Genomic DNA, 12,649 nt, shown 5'->3' with positions numbered 1-12,649 from the left:
GCGGACGAAGCTCGGAGACAGAGGAGGATGGAAAAGTGAAAGCACCTTCCGGGGTCAGCCTGGGGGTGTGCGCCTCCGAAAACACGTGATCCGTGCACAGAGCGAGTAGACACTTCCCCCAGCTAATTTGAGTGGGAGGCTCAACCGGGTAACCAGAGCTTCTTAGGAATGATGGGGACGCCCAAAGTTGTGGCTTAGGGAGTCCCGCTCAGCGAGGGCAAAGTCCGCCCGAAAGATGAAATTGAGGAGTGGAAGACCTGAAGCAGCGGTCAGTGGTGAAAGATGGCACAAGTACAGCAGGCTCAAGGGAGTCAGCAAAACAGAATGAGGAAAAAGACTTTATAGAAAGTCACCTGGGGTGATGGCAAGACCCAAAAGGATATCCAATATTTACTTGAATGGAGCCAGTCTTTAATGGAGAAGTAAGTAAAACAAACAAAAATAGCCTGCAAAGAGAAACGCGTGAAGGAAAGTGCTCAAATCAGGAGAGTCAGTCAAACTCGGGAAGTGGTGGAACATTCATTCTACAAGAGTTTTAGGTGAGAGAGAGGTTGTCTGTCGAACTCCCACGAGATCAAACTCTTGACTTTGGCTCCATGAGCGCCAGGATGCACTTGGTGCACAGACATACATATAGGTGAAACATGCATACACAGAAAAATAAGGATGTTTAAAAAAATGGGAATCGTTTTAAAAGGCAGACTTTAAAAGGTCTCAAAATAACTGGACCCACTTGTTCCCTGATGGAATTGTACAGAGACCTGCAGAGACCCATAGTGAAATGACCTTACCAGTCTTGAGTTTTCCTTACTCTTCTTTAAATTAATAAGCTCTGGGGCATGGCTTGAATGACTCACCACCTTTATTTTAGTTCCAGCTCCAGAGAATCTGAAACATCTGGATTGAGGAACTACACTCTTCCTGCACACAACAGATAAACATACACGCAGAGACGTAAATAAAAGTAATCCTTTCTGAGATTTTATTCCTATTTTAGAGGTAGAGCCCAAGTCTATCAGCTGTGCGTAAAACTAATAACTATTCATTAATTTCCAGAAACAAAACACACTATAATAAAAAAGTACAATTAAGTCTATACTTTTAAAAGTAAACATTTATGAAAGCTAAGTTTATCATTTTCTAGAGATGTATTTATCTTTATATGTAAAAGTGGATTGCCTGCGTGTTTGTAGTATAGCATGTATATGCAGTACCTGTAGAGGCTAGAAGAGATTGTTGAATCTCCTAGAACTGGAGTTATACAGGGTGTGAGTTGCCTAGTAGGTACTGGGAGCCCAACCCAGGTCCTCTGCAAAAGCAGCCAGTAACCTTAACTGCTGGGCCATTGTTCTAGCTCCTCAAAGCCAAGTTTAAAGACAGTAAACATTTACTGAAAGTAGAATATGGAATAGAAGGAATAGAATTTTTAGAAAATCAGACCTGCTGGGCAGAGGTGGTACTCTTCTTTAATCCCAGCACTCAAAGGCTGAGGCAGGAGATCTCTGTGAGTTCAAGGCCAGGCTGGTCTACAGAGTGAATTCCAGGACTACACAGAGAAACCCTTTTTCGAGAAGAAAGAAAGAAAGAAAGAAAGAAAGAAAGAAAGAAAGAAAGAAAGAAAGAAAGAAAGAGAAAGAAAGAAAGAAAGAGAAAGAAAAAAAGAAAGGAGGAAAGGAAAAAGCAGACATAAGTTTTTAAATCACAGGCAGGTATATGCATTATTGTTAGAGTCAGTGAACCTACAGTGAGACCATAAACAATAGCATCCTAGTCTGTAATTGACATTAGGGCTCATCCTTGGCATATATTCTATAGGTTTGAAACAAAAAATGGCTTGTATCCATCATTGCAAAATCATACAGAATAGTTTTCATTATCCTAAAAATCCTATGCTACTAGAAACCACTCCCTGTTCATCAACCCTTCCACATGTGTTGCTGTCTCCAGCCATGCTGAAGTGTGGCTTGATATTGTACAGGCTTTGTGCAGACAGTCACAGCTGTTCCCCATTCGTGAGAGCAATGTCCAGAAAACAGTTTCGCTGCAGTCCTCCCCATACTTGGCTCCTGCAGTCTCTCCATCCCCTCTTCTGGGATGGATCCTGAGACTTGGGAGAGAAGACGTGATTACTGCTGCCCTGTTTATGACTGACCATGCCACAGATAATTATTCTCTGCACCGTGACCAGTTGTGAATCTCTGTATTAAGCCCCATACTCAGTAAAAAAGAAGCTTCCCTGGCAAGGACTGAAAACAGCCCACACACACACACACACACACACACCCTACTCCTGGGAGCAGGAAGCTGGGTTCATTGGTTACCAACACTATTTTAGCCTTCTAAGAATCAGATAGGAAGCCAAGGCTTCACTGTTCCTCGCACATCCCAGTCCCCTCCCGAATCTCTCTGAGCTGAAACAAAGGAAAAGAAGAGCAGCTAGCCGCCGGTGGTGGTGCACACCTTTAACCCCAGCACTTGGGAGGCAGAGGCAGGCTGATTTCTGAGTCTGAGGCCAGCCTGTTCTACAGAGTGAGTTCTAGGACAGCCAGAGATACACAGAGAAACCCTGTCTCGAAAGAAAAAGAAAAAAGAAAAAAAAGAAAGAAAGAAGAGCCTAAGAACCGAGCTAGGCGATTGGCATTTCCAGTTGTCTGTATGGCAGGAAGGAAGAGAAATGAAATCCTGTGTGTGCAAGAAATGTTCTCTTCTGTGGCAGAGGATACAGAAAAAGAAAAAAAAAAAGGAAGCTAAACTCCTAACTGATAAACCTGTTATTCCTCTCTGTGATAGCTGCAGTGTCAATGCAAAACACAGCTGTTGTTCCAAAGCCTTAGAGTCACTGATAAGTAGGCTACAGCAAATCAGGGAGTCTCTGCTTCAGCCCCAGCTCTGGCGTTGAACTCACTCTGTAGACCAGGCTGGCCTGGAACTCAGAAATCCACCTGCCTCTGCCTCCCAAGTGCTGGGATTAAAGGTGTGCGCCCCCATGCCCGGCTTGGCTCTGTATTTTTAAAGACTCTTGGTTGTTCTGTTTCCCATTTTCCCTTCACTGCCAGCTTCCCCCTCCCTCTTTTTGGGGGCAGGCAGTTTGTTCTTTCCTTTTTAAAAAACCAGTCATTTCACCATGGTTTCAGAAGTTGCCCATAGAGTTACAGACAGCAGGCAGGCCTTTAACCCAGAACTCAGAAGGCAGAGGCAGGCGGATCTCTGAGTTGGACTACATTTCCAGGAGAGAAGTTATGCATTCATTGCAGTTATGACACAAACGACGGGGCCTGGTGGTGCAAGCCTTTAAGCCCTCCAGGGGCAGAGACGGACAGAGCTTTGGAAATTCAAGGCCAGCTTGATGAACACAGCTGATCAGCAAGGACCACATAGAAAAACCCTCTCAAAATCAAGCAAACAAACAAGAATGCCTGCACCAGAAATCATGCCAAGGTGCCTAGTTCCCCAGACAACACAGTCATGTCCCTTTAAAATGTCTCTTAAGACATCTAGCTAGGTCTATAGCTCTCCTGTTTAATTTTTCTGGAAAATTCTGCCTCAACTAGTCTCGATGCTTTTTTACACTCTATAAATTTAATTGTAGTGTAAATTTCCAACCTGTCTTTTTGATGAGGCTCATCCCCCCCACCCACCCCCACCCCTTTCTCACAGGTTCATCCAGGGCTCTGGAGTGCCCTAGCTGACAGCAGCCGGTAGGTGGCACCAAAGCATCTGATACAGAACTGTGAGCCTCAGTAACTGCAGCCTGGGGGTGTATGTGTTCCCTGCCGATTTCCATGGCCTGTGAGAGCAGATAGTTTCATTAGACTGGAATCTTTACATCTCCACTCAATAAATTCAAAGTGCCTCTTGATGACTTGATGGTAAGAACAGCCTTCCTCTCTTCACTTAGAGCTGGAAGTCAGCTGTGGTAGGTGGAGAGGACCAACCACCTGGAAGGCTCTGAGATCATCCTCTTGCCAGGACTGATAAGCATTGATGCAGCCGGGGTTTTAGTACACATACTGTCCTGCTCCCCCTGTGGCTTGGAGACTTTGCATATCTGTTGATGGAGGAATAAGCCCGCCCACGCTTATGTTCCTGCTCCTATTCTTTCCAGGAGTGTGACATCTTGCCCTGGCTTAAGGGAAACACACTGTTATTGCCAAGGCTGGTTGCTATGCTCTTCTTCAGAACTGAGGGCTGAACCCAGCTAGGCTCACACATGCCAAACAAAACCGCTATATGTACCACTGAGTTGAATCCCTGTATCTTCTTGTGAGATAAGGTCTCACTAAGTTTGCCCAGGCTGGAAGCCAGTCTGGTCTACAGAGTGCATTCCAGGACAGCCAGGGCTACACAGAGAAACCCTGTCTGGGAAAGAAAAAAAAAAAAGTTTGCCCAGGCTGTCCTTTAACTTGCCCTATAGCACAGGTAGGCCTTGAACTTTTGCTTCCCTTACCTCGGCCTCCAAGGTCGCTAAGATTACATGCTTTTGTTACCAGTTTGATTGCTATCCTTTGTATGAAGTATGTTAACCTACAGTGATTAGATTTTTCACATTTTACCTGTCCTGTCAGTTTAAATAACACAAGTAACTTTGTGGTAGGTAACATCCATAAAATTATGGTTAAGGCCTTTGGTAGAAATATATAGTTTTTCTTTACAAAAAAAATTGCTTTGACCCAGGCAGTGGTGTCGCACACCTTTAATCCCAGCACTTGGAAGGCAGAGGCAGGCAGATTTCTGAGTTCAAGGTCAACCTGGTCTACAGAGTGAGTTCCAGGACAGTCAGAGGTATACAGAAAAACCCTGTTTCGGAAAAAAAAAAAAATGCTTTGAATCTGGGGCCTCTAATTTGCAATCATACATGGCTTCAGACCTTGAGTCAAGTAGTAAGACTACACAACTCCTAGTTTATACAGGGCTGGGGATGGAGCCTGAGGCTGTGTACATGCTAGGTAAACACTGTACCAACTGAGGGACAGCCCCAGTGCTGAGATTTCCTTTAACGTTGCTGTGTTCAGATTTTCTTGCAAAGGTAATCTAGAATAGAGTGTAGGGGGAAGCCATATCTCAATGTAGAACTGTGAGACGCCCATGGATGCCCTTCTCACGGGATAGGCAAGGTACATATAGGATCCCATGCTTGTGGGAGGTTTGACAGGGAAGAGAGAGATGAGCTCTGCCAAAGAGCATCCTTCAGACTTTTGAAGTGAACCTAGGTCCTTAGCCAGGCTTCCCTGGAGCTCGAATGAGACATTTGAGAGCTGTGTCCCTTCACGCCCGAGGCGGCTGTGAAACAAGTGTGTTCCTGATCCTGAGTTCTGAATGGAGCAGAAGGGAGAAGGGGACATGGAGTGGCTGCTGGGAGGGCTATAGTGTGGGCCGAACGGAGGGGAACCACAGGGGCAGTGGCCAGGGAGAGGGGGAGCTGAAGGGCTTGGTTTCTTTCCTCAGAGGGGATCAGAGGGCCTTGTTGATTTGAGATTTTAGAGGGGCATATGGGGTAGCGCAGAGGTAGTCCTTGCAGGGGACTTGAGTTCAGTTCTGGTATCCATGGTGGGCAGCCCACTACTGCCTGTAAATGCAACTCCATAGGGGATCCAACACCTCTGGTCTTCACAGGCATCTGTGCTTACATGGGTCTAACTGTGCCACCTCCTCACACATACACACACACAGGCACATAATTAAAAAGAATAGAGGGGCTGGTGAGATTGCTCAGTGGGTAAGAGCACCCGATAGCTCTTAGCTCTTCCAAAGGTCCGGAGTTCAAATCCCAGCAACCACATGGTGGCTCACAACCATCCGTAATGATCTGACGCCCTCTTCTGGTGTGTACTTACATATAATAAGTAAATAAATTAAGAGTGAAGTGCATTCCTTTAAAAAAAAAAAAAAAGAATAGAAGTAATGTGTTTTTGATACAGTGTCTTGCTGTATGGCACTATTTGTCCTGGTACTTATTAGGTACCAGGCTGGCATCAAACTCACAGAGACCTGCCTGCCTCTCAAGTGCTAGGACTAAAGGCATGAGACACCACAACCAACAATAACAATGAATCTTTTAGAAAGGGTAAATGTTACAGGCCTGAGTCATTTGTTGTGACTGAGAATGAGAAAAGGGCAGGTCTTCCCCTATGACTTTTCCAGAACTGTTATTTCCCATGGTAGTTGGGGTCATAGTTAAAAGTCACAACAGAACCCAGGCAGTGGTGGCACATGTCTTTAATCCCATCGCTCAGGAGGCAAACACAAGTGGATCACTGGGAATTCAAGTCCAGCCTGGTCTACAGAGCTCATTCAAGGACACCCAGGACAGAGACACCTTGATTCAAAAAAACCAAAATAAATAAATATAAATAATAAAAGTCACAATAGAACCAGTGTGCTGGTGAATACTGCAGTCCTAGTGCCCACAGGGGATGGCAGGATTGCAGGCCCAAGACAGCCCTAAGTGATACATACCCTATCTCAAAACACAGGGTCAGAAGCAACATTATAAAACAGTGGTAAAGTCACAGCCTATTTTAAGTTAATTATTAATTTATTTTGCAGTGCTGAGGTTGAGCCTCTGGGGATATACTCTACCACTGATGTTTACCACCATGGTCCTAACAGGTTTTCACAGGCAGATGGGCCTCTGCGATGGGCAGTAAAATAATGTCTTAGCTGAAGTCCAGGGCTCCTCAACTGTAGATGCATTTCAGGGTTCTGCCTTCTCTTAAGGGACTCAGTTGACTTTCCAGGAAGTCTGTCACTTGGGTGTGAGTAAACTATTAACAACACAGGACAGTCATGGACTTCGGGCAAGTGGGAAGTAGTGGCCATTGAACAAGACCAGGGACAAGGCACTGTCAGGCCCCTGAGCTGCTGCTTACTGTGGTGACTAAGGACCCAAGCACTGCCAGCACCGTCAGCTGTGACCTTTCTGTGACCTTTCTGTCAAGAGTTCACTATTTAAAGCCAGATGGTACATTTTCCCTGTAACCCCAGCACTTGGGGGTGTGGGTCAAAGGCCAGACAGGAGTCAAACACAAGTTCAAAGAATTCCAATTCAAGGCCAGCCTGGGCTATTCCCAAAACTCCATCTCAAAAATAGCAAACAAAGGATTTAGTCCTTAGGTCTCACATAACTGAAAACAGCTAAATTGCTGTTTAGACAGGCCTGGCTTGGCTTGGTTTGGCTTGGCTTGGCTTTGTGCTGAGTATGCTGAGGGGTGAATGCTATAGACGAGTCAGCACCCTAAGTTCAAGGCTGGGCACCTGAGTTTCCATTGCACAGGTCAAGTACAGTAAGCCCCCCCCCCCCACACACACACACAGCGAACAGTTGACAACAGCTATAACAAAAGTAAAGTTCCCATAGAGCGGAGAAGTAATATATTCTTTGCCCACAACACAGTAAACTCTCAAAAGGTGCTTGGGAAGAGGAGGTATACATGCTGGGTCCTACTGGCTGCTATCCTCCTTCTGTCTATGTAAGCAAGGACAACACAGTGCTCACCACCATCATGACTAACAACATTTGTACTCCCTCTCTCCATGGTAACAGGAGAATCACTGTTCTCAAGTCCTCTTGCTGTGATGGGACTTGTTGTCCGGGGACCTGAGAAAGGAAATTGAGTTCTCAGATAATACAATGTACCACCTCAGGGCCTTGCTATTTGGGACAACTGATGTGTGATGTCAGAGTCTAGGGAGAGAGAATATTTTTTTGTAGGTCACTTCTGAGACTTAGTGTGAGATGAAAGATGAAACTTTCTCAGCCCTTTGACTTCCAATTTCTGTGATGGATGGGTGAATGCTCTCACTAACATCTGGGAACATATGTTTTCAACAGCACTGAGTGGTAGGATGAGGAAGGCTCTCCAAATGTCTACACCCAACCCCCTGAATCCACAAGCAGGTTACCTTTCGTGATAAATGAACTTTAAAGAAATGATTCACTGGGCGGTGGTGGCACACACCTTTAATCCCAGCACTTTGAGGCAGAGGCAGGCAGATTTCTGAGTTCGAGGCCAGCCTGGTCTACAGAGTGAGTTCCAGGACAGCCAGGGCTACACAGAGAAACCCTGTCTCGGAAAAAAAAAAAAATGATTGAGTTGATGAGGGATGGCGCAGCGGTTAAGAGCACTGACTGCTCTTCCAGAGGTCCTGAGTTCAATTCCCAGAAACCACATGGTGGCTCACAGCCATCTGTAATAGGATCCAATGCCTTCTTCTGGTGTGTCTGAAAACATCAACAGTGTGCTCATATACATAAAATAAATAAATCTTTAAAAAAAAATTTAAGAAATAATTAAGATCTTGAGGTGGACCAGGCAGTGGTGGAACATACCTTTAATCAAAGCACAGAGGAAGCAGAGGCAGGCAGATCTCTGAGTTTCAAGGCTAGCCTGATCTACAGAGAGAGTTCCAGGACAGCCTGGAACTGGGAGAAGCAGAAACTGACCAGGCTACCCTGGAAGAAGCTTAGACCAACTGAGGCCCCTGGAAAGGAAGCTCGCCAACCCGTTGCACTGCCTGCAGACTGTGCCCTGTGCTCCAGGTTCCCAGGTCCCCAGTGAGCTGGGGTGGGCTCTGGTGATGCAGCTGTCATCTCTGCTCCTGTAGTTAACCCCTCACTCATATTCCTGTAAGTGACCTGTCTTACTCAGTGTTCTGTTGCTGTGAAGAGATACCATAAGCAAGGCAACCCATTTATTAAAAAAAAATTTTTTTTTTAAATTAGGGCTTGCTTAGTTTCAAAAATGTAGTTCATCATCAGGACAGGAAGCATGGCAGACACAGTAGCTGAGGGCTCTACATCTGGATCCACAGTCAGCAGGAGAGAGCCTCTCTTCTGAAATCTCAAAGCCCACCCGTAGTGACACACTTCCTTCAACAAGGCCACGCCTCCTAATCCTTTCAAATAGTGGAGCTCCCTGTGGATCAAGCATTTAAAACGTTGAGTCTATGGGGGCCATTCTTACTCAATCCACTACCCAACCCCAATCAAACTCATTGGTTCCCCAAGTTGGACTTTGGAGCAATCAGTACTTTGGTCTGCTGGAGGTTCCCTCTCTGGGTGAGTAGACGTGTGTGTGTGTGTGTGTGTGTGTGTGTGTGTGTGTGTGTGTTGCATTTCCCAAGGAAAAGTTGTATCACACACCACCCATACTTCAGGGCCAGAGGCAAATCCTGCCTGCTTTCTGTTACTCGTGGAAGGTGGAATGCTAAGCATTGTGGCTCACGCCTTTAATCTCTGTACCCATGAAGCAAAAAAACAGGTGGAGCCCTGTGAGTTCCAGGTGAGACAGGACAACATAATGAGGCCCTATCACCCCCCCCCAAAAAAAGATGGTGTGTCTCTGTGTGTGTATGTTTGTGTTAGTGTATATGTATATGTCCCTATATGTGTATATGTGTGTTTGTGTAATATGTGTATATGTGGATGCATGTGTGAGTGCATGTGTGTGTGTATGGATAATGTTAGGAACAAGCAAAAGAAGCATAGTCTAAGTACTAAGGAAATTCAAGGTCCCAGGCCCTAAGGGAGCTGGGGACTTCCCTGAAGCTGAACAGCTTCTGTTGTAAACAGCTGTCTGAGACCAGACATCTCAGGGACAACTTGTAAAGAGACAGTTCTCGGAGTCCAGCCCTCTCAAGGACAGTTTCTCCATCCTGTTGTCAGGGTCAAAGAAGTTCATGTTCCCAGGTCTAGGAGCCTATCCCACTTCTCCAAATATTTCAATTGTCTATTAGCCAGTAAAGAATACAGAAATTGTTGTTATCTGAACCAAGGTGCGTAAGTTATAAAGATATATAACCAATTGCCCGCTATGCCCTAACTGACTATGTACAGCTTACCCAGCCCTTTGTTCACTTATCATTTTAAAATTCCAGGCCAGAGTCCAGGAGAGGACCTGGCTGTAAAAGCTGAGTTAAGGACCTGGAAGCCTGGTTCCCTGGATACAGCCCAGTCTCCAACGAGAAGTCCCTTCCTTAACTCAATGTCAAACTACAGCTGGATAACACTGCCGCTCCCCACGGCTCCCCTGGCTTTGTGTTTTCATACTTTAAAAACATTGTACAAAATCCCCTTTGGGGAGTTGGTTCAGATCCTGAACTGGCCACCCCCACCCCAACTCCACTCCCTACCCCCCCAGCACTCAGAAGAGAAAAATTCTCAGGAGATTTAAGCTGTCGGCCAATTTCTGAAGTGAGTTTTCTCAACTTCCACCCGAACCCCAACAGTGATAAGGTATAAAAAGGTCTGTGATAAGAGAAGATTTTCAAATCTGTGTGCCGTGAATGCAGAAGGCAGGACTGAAAACTACAGGTGGGGAGGCTGAAGAAAGGAGAGGGAGTTTGAGGCCGAAAGTTAGGCAAGGATTGTGGGAAAAGGTCATGAAAAAGAAGAAAGTGTCACATGAATGTGAAAATGATGCAATAAAACCATTTACTTTTATGATAACCTTTTTTGTTTTGTTTTTGCTTGTTTTTTTTTTTTGTTTTTTTTTTTTTTGGTTTTTTTTCGAGACAGGGTTTCTCTGTGTAGCCCTGGCTGTCCTGGCACTCACTTTGTAGACCAGGCTGGCCTCGAACTCAGAAATCCGCCTGCCTCTGCCTCCCGAGTGCTGGGATTAAAGGCGTGCGCCACCACGCCCGGCTGCTTGTTTTTTTTTTGTTGTTGTTGTTTTGTTTTTTGAGACAGGGTTTCTCTGAGTAGCCCTGGCTGTCCTGGAACTCACTCTGTAGACCAGGCTGGCCTTGAACTCAGAAATCCGCTTGCCTCTGCCTCCCAAATGCTGGGATTAAAGGCATGCCACTGCCTGGCTTTATGATAACGTTTAACAATAATAACTAAAGAAAAAAGATAATCCACAGCCTAATTACCATAATTCTGTAATCAGAGCAAACCATGAATACTTTCTTTTTTTTTTTTTAAACTTTTTTTTTTTTTAGAGATTTATTTATTTATTATATGTAAGTACACTGTAGCTGTCTTCAGACACTCCAGAAGAGGGCGCCAGATCTTGTTACAGATGGTTGTGAGCCACCATGTGGTTTCTGGGATTTGAACTCTGGACCTTCGGAAGAGCAGTCGGGTGCTCTTACCCACTGAGCCATCTCACCAGCCCCCATGAATACTTTCATGTATTTGTTTTAGATAAATGCACTTTATAATTGTGAAGGCCTGGGTCACGGCTATCTAGCCAGCTATTTTATGCTGTTATTACTGTTACAAGGAAACTTTCTCTTGTGTTGTTCCTGGGAAGCCCTCTCGTGTCCGAGTTGATTGCATATTCTGTTATCTTCTATGCTTTAGTGTTCTTGGAAACCAATCGCAATAGAGGTCAGTTAAAGCAGCTTTGTATAGTTAGCCACAATGTGCTTGGACCCGAACCAACGGCCCAGCAGCACTTCCTGTTCCCATGTGTGAGCTTCTAAGGGTTTTGTCTTTATAAGCTGCCCCTGAGATGGACCCCAGCATAAAGAGAGTCACAGGCACCTAAACAAGAAGCCATTTAAAATAAGACTTCCATTTTGAATGGGGGTTGAGTAAAGTTTTACGTTTCTGAAACCTCCCTGGGAATTGACATTCTACTTGACAGAAAGAGATATGTTTGTGGGCAACTAACATACTGTTTGGCAAGTTGGGACATGAATGCTAGACAAGTCAAGTTGGACCCACCACACTTAAGTAACCCAACCAATGAGGACAAGACAAATTTACAACAAAGACATGTCCCTAAGGAAATTCCCTGCCCCTAAATCCTGATTGGTGGAATAACTTGGCACAGATGTTTGTGGATTTCAGAGCTCTGTAGGTTCCTGGCTCAGGGTTGCAATCTAGAGTCTAGTCTATGGCCTTGATCAATCGGTCCTGGAGCAAATGCTCAATACACTATTCCTGACTAGTCAGTTGCCACTCAGGTTGGTAGTTTGTGAGCGAACTCATGGACCCCAATGATAATAATTTTATTAAGAAAATATGCATGGGGCCAGGCAGTGGTGGCACACGCCTTTAATCCCAGAACTCAGAGGCAGAGACAGGCAGATCTCTGAATTCGAGGCTTGCCTGGTTTACAGTGAACCCCCGTCTCAGACAAATCAAACCAAAAAGATGCAGGGGGTAGGGAGGAAGATGTGAGTGTTATCTCCAGTTGCAAAGGAAAAATAAAGCAAAAATAAAAGCCAATGGGCACAAACCTATAATCCTTATAATCCCAGGAACAGAGAGGCTGTACCAGGAGGATCTCAAGATTAAATTGAACTTGGGCTACACAGAGACACCTCCTATCATCAGGAGAACCAAAGCCAGAAGAAAGAAGAGGATGAGGAGGGGGAAGAGGAGGAAGAGGAGAAGAAGAAGAAGAAGAAAGAAGAAGAAGAAGAAGAAGAAGAAGAAGAAGAAGAAGAAGAAGAAGAAGAAGAAGAAGAAGAAGAAGAAGAAGAAAGAAGAAAGAGAAGGAGAAAGAAAAGGAGAAGAAGAAAATGAAACATTCTATGGCCAGTCCTGTGTTCTTGTATGGTGATGTAGGCAGCGATCCAAGTACTACACCATTATTTCTTTTTTAAGATTTATTTATTTATTATATGTAAGTACACTGTAGTTGTCTTCAGACACACCAGAAGAGGGAGTCAGATCTTGTTACGGATGGTTGTGAGCCAC

This window comes from Mus caroli, unplaced genomic scaffold (genome assembly GCF_978045245.1).
Source record: "Mus caroli unplaced genomic scaffold, Mus_caroli_1 scaffold_19, whole genome shotgun sequence".
NCBI classification, from domain to species: Eukaryota; Metazoa; Chordata; class Mammalia; order Rodentia; family Muridae; genus Mus; species Mus caroli.
This window is presented reverse-complemented; position numbering follows the sequence as displayed.